The sequence below is a fragment of the Carassius carassius genome, chromosome 22 (genome assembly GCF_963082965.1).
Source record: "Carassius carassius chromosome 22, fCarCar2.1, whole genome shotgun sequence".
NCBI classification, from domain to species: Eukaryota; Metazoa; Chordata; class Actinopteri; order Cypriniformes; family Cyprinidae; genus Carassius; species Carassius carassius.
The window spans coordinates 1,153,403-1,159,894 of record NC_081776.1 but is presented as its reverse complement, the minus strand read 5'-3'; the positions used below and the strand labels follow the sequence as shown (position 1 = coordinate 1,159,894).

The following is a 6,492-nucleotide window of genomic DNA, read 5'->3' as shown; positions in this document are numbered from 1 at the left end:
AAATCACGTCTTCTGATGCCGGTGAGGACGTGTCCGTGATCTTTGCTGTCATGTCTGGTTTTTTGGGCTCTGTCTCAGATGTTGAGGTGTTGTTCTCTGTGTCTCTGATCTCTCCTGACGGCGGGTCAGCGTTTGTGAAGTCGATGGAGGAATAATAAAGAGATTTAGGGTTATTATAGTTAACTAAAACTAAAACCATTAAAAAAAGTTTTGGTAAGTCTATGTTTTATTTCAGCAAGTTTCTGAGGAAACAATTTCACTTAGTTTAATGATGTACTAAAATAACTCAAACTGACATAAAAATCAATAATAAAAAATATATAGACACACATATATCCATAATAAACACTAGAAATTACAAAACGCAAAATAACTAAAACATTACAATTTAATATGATAATATAAAAAATGTAAGTGATTAAATATATTAATACAAACTTGGTATCTTGGTGAAATAACACTGATTTGCTTAAAATATTTGCTAAATAGCAATAAAAAGTACACAAAAACTTTAGATAATATTTTTTTTTTACTTTTTACTTTAGTTTGAGTAATTTTGTTGTGTGTTTTTGTAATATTTATTCCTTTAAATGTAAATAGTTTTTTTTTTATTACTTTTAATTAAATTAGTTATGGCAGTACTTTTTTCAGTTAACATTTATTTGGTAAAGAATTCATTTTATTTACAATTTTAGGTTTTTTTAGTATAATAACCCTGTTTTATGCTTTATACTCTTGAAATCATATACAATAATAGTTCAGGACGTCCTGAAACTGTTGGCTGGTGCTGACGCTGCTGTATTTGTTTGTGCTGAAACACTGCAGGATGTCCGTGTCTGTGAGGGACTGATGGATGTTCAGGACGCTCTTCACTCCTGTGCTTCCTAACGTCTCCTCACTGATGGAGGTTTCTGTAGAGTTAGTGATCACACGTCCAGACAGACGCCACTCTAGTGTAGGACAGGGATTCCCATGAGCCTCACAGACACACTCCGTTACACTGCTTCGACTGCAAGAGATGGAGATATTGGGTGCAACTGAAAGAGAAAATATAATCGTTATGATACAGAAGATCTTGATGGTCTCTACAGTGTAAAACATGTTCAGAATTTGAATGCTAAAACACTGAAAATGTCATGATAAAAACATGTTAACAAGCAAGTTCCCTAAGAGATCTAACAGGATATTTAATGTGTTTAACCCTTGTGGGTTATGCTGTTATACTCCATATAACTCCATATACAAGCCAGAAACTAAGCTAAACTAAATGATCCCACCTAGCGATCAACTGTAAAAATTACACATTTTTCCTCTTCCCAACAGGGAAATCCACCAACCATCAAGAATGCATGATTTTATGGTGTCATGGCTTTGCAATCAAAACATTTTGTTATAATGGAAGTCTATGGGGCAAAAACAGCCACGAACAACAAATGAGGGAGAAAAAATTCAAATCTAATGCTGCACAAAAACTAACAATGCATCAAAGCCAATGTTGTTACTAATCTTTGACATGCCCAAGTGATAACAGGTAAAAAAAAATACACTCCACAATGACTTTTTATATTGAAAACAAGTCATATTTTTCTTCCACAAATCAGTGACATAATTTATGAACTTGGCAATTAAAGAGTAAAAATCTTTTTTTTTTAACATTTAGTAGTTTTGATCAGGACTGATGCTAATTAATAGATTTATGCAAATAAAATGTGAAAAATATATATATATATCTGATACATTTTTACAGCAGTTTAATTTAGTCGATGTTTTCATCAACGAACAAAATTAAAAGGTAGTGAATTTGCCCACAGCGTATTGTTGAGTTTTTGAAAATTTTCAAAGCATTTCCCCAAAATATGTTTTAAAATAAGATTTGTCACCAAAAATCATTCCATTTGCTGAAACACAGAGAAAGTTGTGGCCAAATTAAAACTCAACATTACCCTCTAGTGGGTGAAAACCTCCCCAACACCACATAAGGGTTAAATTTGTATTTCTTCTGTAATGATAAAGCTGCTATTTAATTATTTAAAGTGTCATATAATTAGTATTCATCATCACTGAGATACTAAAATACTTTTTTATTAATATTATGAGTCAGTTTTTATATATTTTTTCATTCCTGAACATTTGGTTAAGGTTGCAATAATTTATTTATTTATTTATTTATTGTTTATTTGATCTATACAGTGTGTATTATTTTTTGACAACATGTTTATGAATCATTTTGAGATTTAAAGTGTCTTACTGACTCTGAAATACAAATGTTTATATGTATTAAAAGACAACAAAGAGGACTGTTAAGGAAACAACTAACTTTTGTCTTTCTCTCTTATTTAATGTCAAGTTGATTACTGCTTATAGTCTTTCTGGCTGTAAGCTAATAGTTTGCTAAAGTAGAAAAGAGGAATAAGCCAGAATGATTAAGTCAGGGTTAGTTCTGTCTACGTACAAAACACCACACTGGTGAAAGTGCCATTATTGTGCTGAAGAACTCATTTTACTCTTCTGACTACAGTGGTACTCGGTTATAAAAAGTCTTCACCCAAAAATGAGTATTCTGTCATTTACTCACCAAACCTTTATTACTTTATTTCAAAAAGATATTTTGAAGAATGTTGGGAATAACTTTGGACCCAATTGACTTCCATTGTATGGATGAAAAGATACCGAGACATTTCTCAAAGTATCTTTCTCAGAAAACTAAGGAAGTCATGCAGGTTTGGAAAAAGGGCAATAAACATCGACAATTTTCATTTTATGTGCAAACTATTTTTTTATTATTTTGAGCTGTTAACACATTAATACTGATTTGTTTATGCTACAACTTAAATTATAATTAAGTTGTCATGACTCAAATTATTGATGCACATATTTGCATTACCTAGTTTTTTTTGCATTACCTAGTTTCAAAACATTGTTTAATGTGCAGCATCAAATGCTGTTGGTTGCAACAGAAAATTGCAAACAGAAAACACACACAGGGTGTGTGGACGTCACTTCCTGTTTGTTGTTGGCGGCTGTACTGCGTTTGAGCTCCGTCACTATATTCTTTTCATTGACTATTTTTAACTCAAAAATCAATTGTATACATCATTGTTTCCGTTTATATAACGTGTGAATATATCCTCTATTGTATTCTACAACAAAAACAATCAGAGCGCCTCGCTATCACTAGTTTTATTTTGATCTCCCGGGTCCGCTATTAGCTTTTAGTCCGTTAGCATCAGCGGCGTGGTTGCAGCTAACTGCGCTAACATTGCTAATACTCTATTCACACACATTACCACTGCTGTACTCACTGTTACTTGCTTTAATGGCGGATGAATGTCTCCACTCTGTGCAGCTCGAGCTCGAGGCCGTGGGAAAGCAGATTCGCGACCTGGAGGTGAGGCAGGCCCAGCTGAGAGAGCGGAGAACCGCGCTGGAATCATCCCGGGCTGACGCTCACAAGTCCGGGGTAAGTATACAGCGATCTGTTAACAGTCCCACCACGTCTACTCCGTGTGTTTCTCTGCACAGGCCCGGTGCACCCAGGACGCGATCTTCCCAGATGTCCTTCACTGCGACGCCGGGACACCACGGACCCTGGGTGCATCCACAGCAGAGGACGCGAGCCGGGTCCCGGGCGACGACTTCTCCCCCTCCTGCCTTCGACATCTCCATCCGGAACCGCTTCGCTCCCCTCCGCGAGACAGGACGCGACGCTGTGATCATCGGAGACTCCATCGTCCGACACGTAAGTGCTACGTTAGCCGAAGGTAAAGTGCACACTCATTGTTTGCCTGGTGCTCGTGTTCTCGATGTTTCTGCGCAGATACCCGCGATCCTGAAGGTCGACGAGAGCCCCAGAGCGGTCGTGCTTCACGCCGGGGTTAACGACACCACGCTGCGGCAGACGGAGACGTTGAAGAGGGACTTCAGCAGCCTGATCGAGACGGTTCGCAGCACGACGCCCGCGGCGACGATCGTCGTGTCAGGACCACTGCCCACGTATCGACGAGGACACGAAAGGTTCAGTAGACTTTTTGCTTTAAATGAATGGTTGTTGTCATGGTGTAAAGAACAGAAACTGCTATTTGTTAATAACTGGAATCTTTTCTGGGAGCGTCCTAGGCTGTTTCGCGCTGATGGATTACACCCCAGCAGAATCGGAGCGGAGCTGCTCTCTGACAACATCTCCAGGACACTTCGCTCCATGTGACTAGTAAGACAATTCTCTAATAACTATTATGATGAGTTTTGTTCCACCCGCTTAAATGATAAAAGTACTTGTGCTGTAAAAACTATTAAGACTGTGTCTGTTCCCCGAATAGTGAGGTCAAAATATAATGTAGGATCTAGAAAAAATCTTATCGTAATTAAACCAGAAAAATGTAAAGTAAATGAACAAAAACAATTTTTAAAGTTTGGGCTCATAAATATTAGATCACTCACACCCAAAGCAGTTATTGTAAATGAAATGATCACAGAAAATAGTTTTGATGTACTCTGCTTGACTGAAACCTGGCTAAAACCAAATGATTATTTTGGTCTAAATGAGTCTACTCCACCAAACTACTGTTATAAGCATGAGCCCCGTCAGACTGGTCGTGGAGGAGGTGTTGCAACAATATATAGTGATATTCTCAATGTTACCCAGAAAACAGGATACAGGTTTAACTCTTTTGAAATACTTCTGCTAAATGTTACACTGTCAGACATGCAAAAGAAATCTAATGTATCTCTTGCTCTGGCTACTGTGTATAGACCACCAGGGCCGTATACAGAATTCCTAAAAGAATTTGCAGATTTCCTCTCAGACCTTCTAGTTACAGTTGATAAGGCACTAATCATGGGAGATTTTAATATTCACATTGATAATGCAAATGATACATTAGGACTTGCGTTTACTGACCTAATAAACTCCTTTGGAGTCAAGCAAAATGTCACCGGGCCCACTCATCGTTTTAACCATACACTAGATCTAATTATATCGCATGGAATCGATCTTACTGCTATAGATATTGTACCCCAATGTGATGATATTACAGACCATTTCCTTGTATCGTGCATGCTGCGTATAACTGATATTAACTATATGTCTCAGCGTTACCGTCTGGGCAGAACTATTGTTCCAGCCACCAAAGACAGATTCGCAAATAACCTGCCTGATCTATCTCAACTGCTATTTGTACCCAAAAATACACATGAATTAGACGAAATTACTGACAACATGGGCACTATTTTCTCTAATACATTAGAAGCTGTTGCCCCCATCAAATTGAAAAAGGTTAGAGAAAAACGTACTGTGCCATGGTATAACAGTAATACTCACTCTCTCAAGAAAGTAACTCGTAGTCTTGAACGCAAATGGAGAAAAACTAACTTGGAAGTTTTTAAAATTGCATGGAAAAACAGTATGTCCAGCTATAGACAGGCTCTAAAAACTGCTAGGGCAGAGCATATCCACAAACTCATTGAAAATAACCAAAACAATCCAAGGTTTTTATTTAGCACAGTGGCTAAATTAACAAATTACCAGACGCCACCTGATTCAAATATTCCACCAACGTTAAATAGTAATGACTTTATGAATTTCTTCACTGATAAAATAGATAACATTAGAAATACAATAGCGAATGTAGATTCTACAGCGTCTAACACTTCAGTTTCATCCATCGCACCCAAAAATAAACTGCAGTGCTTTACAAATATAGGACAGGAAGAGCTAAATAAACTTATCACTGTATCTAAACCAACAACATGTTTATTAGATCCTGTACCCACTAAATTACTAAAAGAGCTGTTACCTGTAGCCGAAGAACCGCTTCTCAATATCATTAACTCGTCGTTATCTTTAGGTCACGTCCCAAAACCATTCAAGCTGGCGGTTATCAAGCCTCTTATTAAGAAACCAAAACTAGATCCTAGTGTACTGGCAAATTATAGGCCTATTTCAAATCTTCCATTTATGTCTAAAATTTTAGAAAAAGTTGTGTCTGCTCAATTGAGCACCTTCCTGCATAAAAATGATCTGTATGAAGAATTTCAGTCAGGTTTTAGGCCCCATCATAGCACAGAAACTGCACTTGTTAAAATTACAAATGACCTGCTTCTTGCATCAGATCAAGGCTGCATCTCATTTCTAGTCTTACTTGATCTTAGTGCTGCGTTCGACACCATAGATCATGACATACTCATAGATCGATTACAAAACTATACAGGTATTCAAGGGCAGGCTCTAAGATGGTTTAGATCCTACCTGTTCGATCGCTACCATTTTGTTTACTTAAATGGGGTGTCATCTCATTTATCATCAGTAAAATATGGAGTGCCACAAGGATCCATCCTAGGTCCCCTTCTATTTTCAATATACATGTTGCCCCTTGGTAATATTATTAGAAAATACGGAATTAGCTTCCACTGTTATGCTGATGATACTCAGCTATATATTTCAACGAGACCAGATGAAACTTCCCAATTATCTAAGCTAACAGAGTGTGTTATACA

The 6,492-nt window shown here is 37.2% G+C and overlaps 1 protein-coding gene across 1 annotated transcript in view; it reads right to left on the bottom strand.

Moving 5' to 3' along the window:
- Window positions 1–6,492, bottom strand: part of LOC132098636 (myelin-associated glycoprotein-like) — an 82,276-nt gene that overhangs the window by 24,106 nt on the left and 51,678 nt on the right. The window lies entirely within an intron of this gene.